The sequence below is a fragment of the Sminthopsis crassicaudata genome, chromosome 5 (genome assembly GCF_048593235.1).
Source record: "Sminthopsis crassicaudata isolate SCR6 chromosome 5, ASM4859323v1, whole genome shotgun sequence".
Taxonomy (NCBI): domain Eukaryota; kingdom Metazoa; phylum Chordata; class Mammalia; order Dasyuromorphia; family Dasyuridae; genus Sminthopsis; species Sminthopsis crassicaudata.
The window spans coordinates 198,434,582-198,444,074 of NC_133621.1; the positions used below are offsets into that span (position 1 = coordinate 198,434,582).

Sequence of the window (9,493 nt, forward strand, 5' to 3'; positions counted from 1 at the left end):
TTCAGTCATTAGAGAGATTAGGGATGGATAAGTAGAATGAGAATCATCTGCATAGAAATGATGGTTAATTCCATGGAAGCTGATGGGATCACCAAATGAAATAATAAGGCAGAGAGAGAAGTGAAGAAGGTCCAGGATAAAACACTATGGGATACTCCCTATTAGTGGGATGACATAAATGAAAATGTAACCCAGGAAAGACAGAAGGAACAGTGAAGGAAGTAGGAAAACTGTTCTAAAACCTAGAGGGAAATAGCAAGGACAAGAGGGTGATCACTTTTTGAAAGAAAGATGATATTTAGGGAGCAGAATAAGGCACATATATTTTTGTATGCAATGAGGGAATGCATTTTGTTTGACTATCTATATTTGATATAAAGGATTTCTTTTTCTTTTCTCTTGATTCAATTAAGTGGAGAAATGGCAAGAAAAGAAAATTTCTGTTGGGGTTTTTGTTTATATAGAGAGTTTGCAGTTACTAATGTGGAATGTTGCATGAACTTGCACAATGATGTCAATGTACTGCTAGTTTTGTGTAATTGATTTCCTTAAGTGTTCATTTAAAATAAAAAAGAAGAGGGTGATCAATATTGTGAAAGTCAAAAGGTATGAGGACTAAAAAAAGGCTATTATATCTGACAATTAAGAGAAGGTTAGTACCTTTGGAGAGAGGAATTCTAGTTGAATAGAGTTAAGAGAATAAGAGGAAAGGAAATGAGGCAATTATTGTGCACAACCTTCTCAAGCAACTTAGACACAAAAAGGAAGAGAAATATGGGGAGATAATGAGCAGGAACAGGTAGATCAAGTGAAGGATTTTTTTTACTTTTGGGGGGAGGCAATCAGTGTTAAGTGACTTGCTCAGGATTACACAATTAGTAAGAATCTGAGCAGATTTGAACTCAGATTTGATTCCAGGGATGATGCTTTAACCACTGCACCACTTAGCTGTCCCAAATTGAGAGATTTTTGAGCATGGGAGAGACAAAAAACTATTTGTAGGCAATAGGGAAGCAGCCAGAAGAGAGAAGTGGAAGAAGATGATAGAAAGGGGAATCTGATGAAGAAAAGGAGAGATTTACCTTGACAAGAAGAGACATCTCTTTAGTGGCAGAAGCTATCTGAATAATGTGAGGAACAAACAGTGAGGAAAAAAGGAACTCTTATGAAGCCTTATGAATGGCTTCAACTTTTTCAGTAAAGCATGAGACAACAGAGAGCATGAGGGAAATGGGAGCCTGGGAGGTTTGGGGAGAATGAAAAGATTTTAAGAGCTGCCATAGTATATGAGATGAGTTCATCAGGGAAGTGTACAAAAATTGCCTTGCAAATGTGAAGGATGAATTGAGGTTATATAAATTTGCAGTTGACCCAATCAGCACAGCTTCATTTAGCATCACATGAGTAGAAGCAAAGGTAAATGATATCAAGGTAGGCAATATAATAAAAAGTAACTCAAGAAGAAAGTGTAAAATTGAAGTAGATCATCTAGGGAGTCAAGATGGAAAGGAGAAGTGAGTATAGCTAGGGCAGAGGTGATGGTCTGGTAAGGACTTGTGGGAACAAAGGATTAGAAGTTATGGTGATGAAGAAGGGTTGCCAAGGGTTACAAAGGCAAAGGAAGAGATGGAATAGATTGTGCTCAGATTAAGGAATTTCAGAGCTCATGAACATGGCACATTTGTGGTTGATGGCAAGATCACATCTTTGTATGTGGTCAAAGTCATGAATGAAATGATTAGGGTGATTGAGGGAGAATTAGCATGAATGATGACATGATAGAGAAATCCAGTCTTTAACTTCAGCTCTAGGTCTTTTTTTGCATGATCACTTGACCTTTCTCTAATCATTATAAGGCAAATCCCCCTTTCCCATCGAATTATAGAATTAGCAATTTTTCTCCATGGGGGAAAAACATCCAAAAAACTTAATTGAAATATTTTGGAGGAAGGGGCAGCTGGGTAGCACAGTAGATAGAGTGCTGGCTTGAAATCTGGAGGACCTTGTTCAGCCTCGGTCTAGATACTTAATATTTCATAGTTGTAGGATCCCAGGCAAGCCATTTAACCCCAATTGCCTCAGCAAAATATATATACATATATATTTTTTTAAACTCCTTCCTATACACATAGGAAGGAGTTCATTGATGATCACTTCCAATTATTCTATACCAGCTGAAAAGCCTTTAGTGCATTTCCAGTTATTCCCTTCTCTCTATTCCTAACTTCATATCTTCCACAATTCCTCTCTCCTCCCTAAAAGCACAGAAAATCTTCAAATAATCAAGATTCTCTTATTTTCTATTCATACCTTTTTAAATTCATCTTTTTTAAATAGATATTTACATTACTAGCTATCTAACTTTAAGCTATATTTTCCCAAAAACATAGTCTAGAACCTGAATTTTGTGTTTGGTATGAGTTCCTAGAGTAGCCATATATATTTTTCTTTTCAATAAGATCTCTGGGATCTGAACTTGAACTAGATAGCTCACTTATAATTATTTCCGTAAAATGTAAGAGGACCACAGGGCCTCAGAAGTCCCTTCATTTCCCAGATCAAAAAAATATATATATTCTATATAAAAATGAGAATATAAATGATTTCCCTAAGGACATAAATAGGCTCAACCGATGGAAACATATGGGAGGTAGAATTTGATACAGTGTAAGAAAAAAAACCTTCTGATAATTAGCTCAAATAAGCTAACCAAAAATGGAATGAGCTCCTTCACTTCCCTATCACTGCCAATGTTTAAGCAGAAACTCAGCATGCTTTTAGGTGGAGTAGGGGGCAGCGCTAGATTATGTAAAATCTCTAATGGGAGGATTGGCCAAAGAGATTCCATTCCTTAAAGCAAGCAAAAATATGTTCTGCTTACATCAACCCATCAGGAGATGGAAGGAGCTGTTTCCAGAAATGGGTGATGTGGAGGGGGGGAAGGAGAGAAGCACTTCCTGGACTCACTTGGGAGTACGAGCACATATGCCATATCTATTTCCTGACATTTATTTCAAGGCACCAAAAGACCTATTGATTGGCTTGTTGAGCTACAATTGAGTATGCCTACAAATGAATGGAATAGATGAACAAATTTCTTCTTTCTGGTGGATAGTTAGGGTGGAAATGCTGTAAGCCTCCAGATGGGGAGAGAAATAACAGCAACAAAAGAGGGAGCACCCTACTGCCTGATATCAACTATTTCCTCATCTGGTTTCCATGTAGCACTGCTGGGTTTTTTGTTTCCTCTCTTGTATTTATCCTTTTCTAATTTTAAATAAATTAGTTTCATAGATAGAATAGACCATCTTCGGAAAGTCAGACTAAGTTCAGCAATAGGAATTCTTAACAAAGTTTGTCAGTCACCTACAAGAACCAGCTCTGAGGCTGGAAATCAGCATCAGAACAAATGATATAATCACTGAAACACGATATCCTGTTAGCAAGGGAATGATTCATCTGTTGGCTAGGTCATACCCAGAAATGATCTTAGTAAGAGATAATATTGGTGTCACTCTTTTAAGTCTCAGTTCATTCTCTCTAGTGTTCCTAAACTGAAGAGTGATCAACTGATCAAAATTATATTGGGACAATAACCACTGGCTGTTGAACTCATAAATGGTAAATATATATTAGGATTACATTATACTGGGAAAATGTTAGCTGGTAATGATACTAAGGGCACTCTAACAGAGTAAAGAAACTCCTCAGGATCATTCCCCATAGGGAATGACTCTGAAATGGGCATTAGTTTTACTCTTATTAGTCAGAATGTGTCAGGGTTTGCTGGGAAAGTGAACCCAGAACCTTTATGGGCTACATAACAAATGACATTAATTCTTAGGATTTATAAAGCATTTTCCTTTTAACAATCCTGTAAGAATAATACAAAAAACATTACATCAATTTCAAAGACTATGAAATTGAGACTTAAAGAGACAAAATGATTTGTCCATTGTCACACAGATCAGGTTGAAATCTGCATTTCAAGTCTCCTGTCTCTCTTTGAGTCAGCCCTTTTGATATTATACCTCCAACTTCCACAATAATAGAATATCCTTCAATTCTAAGGTTCCTCCAAAGTCAAAGAAGTCGATAATAAATGAGGTTGGACACATTCTCCAAGTTGGAAGTACTTTACTTCAAAGTTATGTTAAAGCATGAATTGCTATGGTGAAATAGAGGCAGAAGTGAAGAAGGACTCAAAAACCACATAGGCAAAAGCCTATGTCACTAGAATTCATTCTTTTTCCACCCCATGGCTCTAATAGAAATGGATAAATTTCTTGGTGTTTCTTTCAGAAGAATAGTTGAAAACCTACTTCTGAGTTGTTCCTCCCCATGTCTTCTCAAGCTTTTTATTCTAAACCTATGATTTTATTGGAATGGAAGCCTCCTAATGAAATTTTCTCTATCAATTCTGATCAGCACTTGTCTCAGTAAGCACCTTCTCTGGGATCACTGGCCATTATGTGTCAGAAACAGAACCTGAATCAAGGTTTCCCTTTCTTTTACATCACACTGTACTCTAAATGAGTGAATTAATGGAGGGCTGAATTCACAGCAATTTTCCAAGATCATACAGCTAGTGTCTGAGGTTGGGTTTGAACTCATATCCTCCTAATTCCAGGATTGATGCTCTATCCACTGAATCATCTAACTGACCCACTGAATTTTGTATTTTGGCTTGGACTAACATCCCATTAGAAACTTCAATATTTGTAGTAGAAGCAGAGGAGTATGGGGAGAAATAAAAATTACCCCTAATATCCTGATAATTTCTGCCTGGCCACTGGAGACAATAAAGACTTTTTATTTTATTTTATATTGAAAAAGAAAGTAAAAGCTATTGATAGGAAGAGGCTTTGAAGCCAACACAATGCTTTTGGAAACCAGAACTCCTTGGCATATGTGGAGTGAGGGAGAGAGGGCATTGCCCTTTTCCAAACTTCAGTTTTTCCAAGTTCTGTGGAACTGGCTTTGTAAAACGCCTAACTTTACTAAGTAGTGGTGGGCACTGTAGAGAAAGAATGCCAAACAGAAGATGATGATCATAGTGGACAAAGTGATCAAGGTATAAATGGACATGCGTTTTTCCAATGTACCCCTCACCAGGCATAAATAGGGGTTCTGACATGTGTCTGTTTTACAGTCAATGAGAGTGCCGTTCACCAAGGGTAAGTGCCTGTATACAAGGATCCACAGAAATGTTGTCTGGAAAGTAAGTTGCAAGAAGAAGTAGAAGAGGTATAAAAACAGCAACATCTTTTCCATGTGAACGTTCAGTATATTTTTCCTTGGCAGAGAGGTGGCCTCCTGTATTCCCACCATAGAGCCCAATTCCACTTCACTGATTGTCTCTATCGCTTTCATATCACTTTGCCTGGACAGAATCTGAACAATGAAGAACTCCATGAGAAAAAAATTGGCCAAGAAAATAAACAAGAAGAAATACCAAAGGCCTACCACCGCCATGTTAAAATGTTTCTCGAAGCATTGCATCTGGCAAAGTAAGGTGGCGTTGCCCTGGCACCAAAAGTCATTGTGAATGGCAGCCCAAGGCATTTGAACCACATATATCACTACCCCATACACCCCAAGAAAGCCAAACCACAATAGGCGCCCACTATAGTAGTCATTTCCATCACCAGCCATAGAGAAAAATGCAGGAATCAGTCCAGGTACTGCTGTTGAAGCCATCTCAGGATCAAGGATGAAGGTGTGGACTCAGCAAGCAGAATTCTAACAGCAGCTCAACAATGGAAGAGAAGAAGAGAGGAGAAAGAAGGATCAGAAGACACCAATAGACTCATCTCAGTTTTATTTATTTTTTACCTGCCCCCCACTTCACCCCCAAAAAGGCAACATTTCTGTTTCCCAACATGCAACATGTTCTTCATTACCTTCTCTACATCCCAAGTGGTGGTCCAATAGAAAATAAATTTATGAGCTTTCAAAAGGCTATGTTCAGCACTGGACTTCTTTTAGACATCTTACATCATACTCTTACATTTCAGTATAATTTTCTTATCTCCCCTACTAAATCATAAGTTTCATATTTTGATAAGTACAAAATTCTATCCACCTTTATTTAACATTACATTAACACACAGCCCAGTGCCTTCCATACAGAAAGGGCTTGGCAAATGTTTATTCAATCTAATTCTGAAAGAACTCTTCTTGTGAATTGTTTTATTTCCTTCATCAGAAATCATGGAACTTGAAAATGTTCTTTCTTTCCAGATCTATGGGAAGATAAGTATCAAATTCCAATTTGCTTCTTTTTGTCTAAGTATGCATGATTCTTCTTGACAACACTTGTTGATATTCACTTACTGCTTTGTTTCCCATTTTAAAAAATGCTTCTCCTTTAAAATGTATTTTCTTTCTCACATTGATATACATGTTTAGTATTTACCCTATTATGTCGCATGTATAAAATGAGGGAGTTGGACTAGGTCCCTTCTGGCTGCATAAATGTGACCCTATAATCCTTTGATCAAATGAGATAAAGTTTGTAAAAACAAACAAAAAAAAAAAAAAAAAAAAAACCCTTTGCAATCCTTAAAGTCCTATATAAATGCTAGATATTATTGGCTATTAGTTTTGATCCTATGACCAATCTGTCCAATTGTTCTTTCATTGTATAAGAATGTTTGACTTTGTACAGGTAAATACTTAACTCTTTCTTGTTCACTGAAAAAATGGCCCAATCATTACTGCCATATGGGGTTAAGTATAGACTTAATTCTAGTAACATCATTCACTCAAGAAGTATTTAATTGGTTCACATATAAGCTTTACTTCCCATTCCCACACCCTGAAAAAAAAAATCTGACTTGAATGTGATCTATAATTTTACTTTTAGTAGGAAGAAAAAAACAATTAAAATGATGAAGACAAAAATCAATTATAATAAAAAATAGTAAAAATATTTTTATTTCTATTTAAATAAATTTCAATATTCACAGTCAATATATTTTTGTATAATGATTTTTCCTTTCAAACAGACCTCATTTTAAGGATATAGGCTTATCCTGAACATGAACTTATATTCAATCTAAAATGGTATAGGGTACCTAAGTTCTCTCTACAGATATATGTGTGTGTATTATATGACTATGTTTGCATATATGTATATATATATGTGTGTGTGTGTGTGTGTGTAGAGAGAGAGAGAGAGAATAGCACAATGCTTTAAATATATATATATTATATATATATATATATATATATATATATATATTATATATATATATTTAAAGCTTTGTGCTATTCTCTGTGAGGAAGACAAAAAACATGATCCTTGCCCTCATAAAGCTTACATCCAGTAAGAGGGAAAATAAAATATTATTTGAAGGTATAATGTATCTATTAAGACAGGTCAAGGAAGAGATTTCCATCAGACTATTGGAAATGTAGGTTTGGAGTTATCTTATAAAGATAGTAGTTGGAGCTATGGAGATGGATGAGATCTCCAAGGTACACAAACCCAGGAGCAATGACATATGTCAAACTGATACAGTAGGATTTCAAATATACTATAAGATTTTTTCTCTCAAAAAAAAAACCATACCCACCCCAACTTCCATTTTTCATGATAGTTCTCAAGTAGATTTCAAATCGCCATTAATACTCTATAAAGGCATAGTATCCAAAAGTTCGATATAAAAATATATACATATAAAGTAGCTAGATGGTACAGTGGATAAATCATGGACCTTGGAGTCAATTCAAATCTGACCTCAGATACCTAACACTTCCTAGCTATGTATCCCTAAGCAAGTCACTTAACCCCAATTGATCCCATTCTATCCTACCCCCTCTACCAGATTACTCTCTCTTTCATCCCCACTCTCACTTATTTTCAGTCTCTCTTGTCTATAATCTCCTTCCCTACTGCCCACAAATATATCCATGTCTCCCCCATTCTGAAAAACCCTCACTTGATTCTTCCATTCTGCTAATTCTCATCCTATATCTCTTCTGCCTTTTGGCAAGGACCAAGCATGGACCTTGGAGTCAATTCAAATCTGACCTCAGACACTTGATACTTCCTAACGGTGTGACCCTAAGCAAGTTACTCAACCCCAACTGCCTCAGCAAAAAGTAAATAAATGAAATTAAATGAAATATACACATGTAGCAGTCAATCTAAAGTTCTTCCTTTGCTCTCATATTTCAGATTAGATAGCTTTTACCTGCTATAATACAGAATGGCTGTGTTTCTTCGGAAAGGGTGGAGAGTTGAGAAAAGCTGAGGGACTGAGCAAAGACAGTAAGGTCTGGATAGTTTCTGCAGTGGCCTGAGGATAAGTCCTTAGCTGAAGATAGGAACACCTGGAAGATAGCCCAAAATGTAGGGACAAGTGCTGGAGGGCATATGGGGCAGCAAAAATAAACCTCATTTACTTAACAAATTTGCCCATGACCAGATCATAAAAGTGTGAGGCCAATGGGAGGATCAAGAGAGAAGGGGTAATGGCATGTATCTTAACTAGAAAGGAAAAGGGAAAAATCCTTCACTCTCACCCAGCAATTGAGAAGGAGGGATTGATTTCCAATTTTCCTGTCTTTGCTGTTCACACAGAGGGCAATTGTAGGCCACTAGGTACCAGTCCATTGAAAATTAGATTCCCTCCCAAACTCTGTATTCTGATCATAACTGTCAAATTCTAGGACAACGTGAGAAAAAAAAAGGTTTACATCTTACCTGTATCTTCTGCTTTATCCCAACAGTCCTGTTCTCTAATTTCCAGGCTCAGATCCCTGATTCTCCCACCACCACTACCACCAACACCAACTGCCCACCTTCTTAGAACTTTCCCTTCTGTAAGTCTTCAGATTCAGCTAGAGATCTCATTGACTGAGACAGCTCTCCTTGACTGAGACAACTCTCCATCTCCCATGTGCCTGACCAATCAGCATCCTTTGGGGATTACAGGGGTTGAAAAGGAATCATATTAGATTAAGATAAAAGAGATCCCTTTGTTGGGAAGTCTCACATAGTATAAGGAAAAGGTTTTATGAAGTCTGATAAGGGCCTCTTAGGGCAGAATAATGTTCCTATAGATATTCTCAAGTGGATCCTCAATGCTGCTAGACAATTCTTTTTTGCTTGCCTTCTCTCCTATCCCATTCTCTATAGCTCTTCCAAAAAACTTTTTCATCCCTCCTCAAATTTCCCATGGCTTCCTTTCCCTTTCTCCTCTTACTTGAGAATTTTGACTCATTTTACTAAAAAAAAAAAAAAATTGAGGCCATTTGCAAGAATTCCCTCTTTTCCACTTTTATCACTCAGATGCTTTCTGCCACTATTTCTTCCTTTATCACTATCTCACATGAAGAAATGGCTTTATTCCTTCTATCTGTACCAGTGATCCCATTCTATCCTACCCTCTCTACCAGATTATTCTTTCATCTCCACTCTCACTTATTTTTAATCTCTCTCTGTTTATAGTCTCCTTCCCTATTGCCCACAAATATGTCCATG

General features: G+C 36.8%; 1 long non-coding RNA gene across 1 annotated transcript; it reads right to left on the reverse strand.

Annotated features, from left to right (window-relative positions):
• Positions 1 to 4,784: 4,784 nt before the first annotated feature.
• On the reverse strand, positions 4,785 to 8,812 carry LOC141543717 (uncharacterized). Its single transcript, XR_012482499.1, has 3 exons — positions 8,714 to 8,812; positions 8,202 to 8,340; positions 4,785 to 5,752 (listed from the first exon to the last, which is right to left on the reverse strand). It is a non-coding gene; the product is annotated as an uncharacterized LOC141543717 (long non-coding RNA).
• Positions 8,813 to 9,493: the final 681 nt, after the last annotated feature.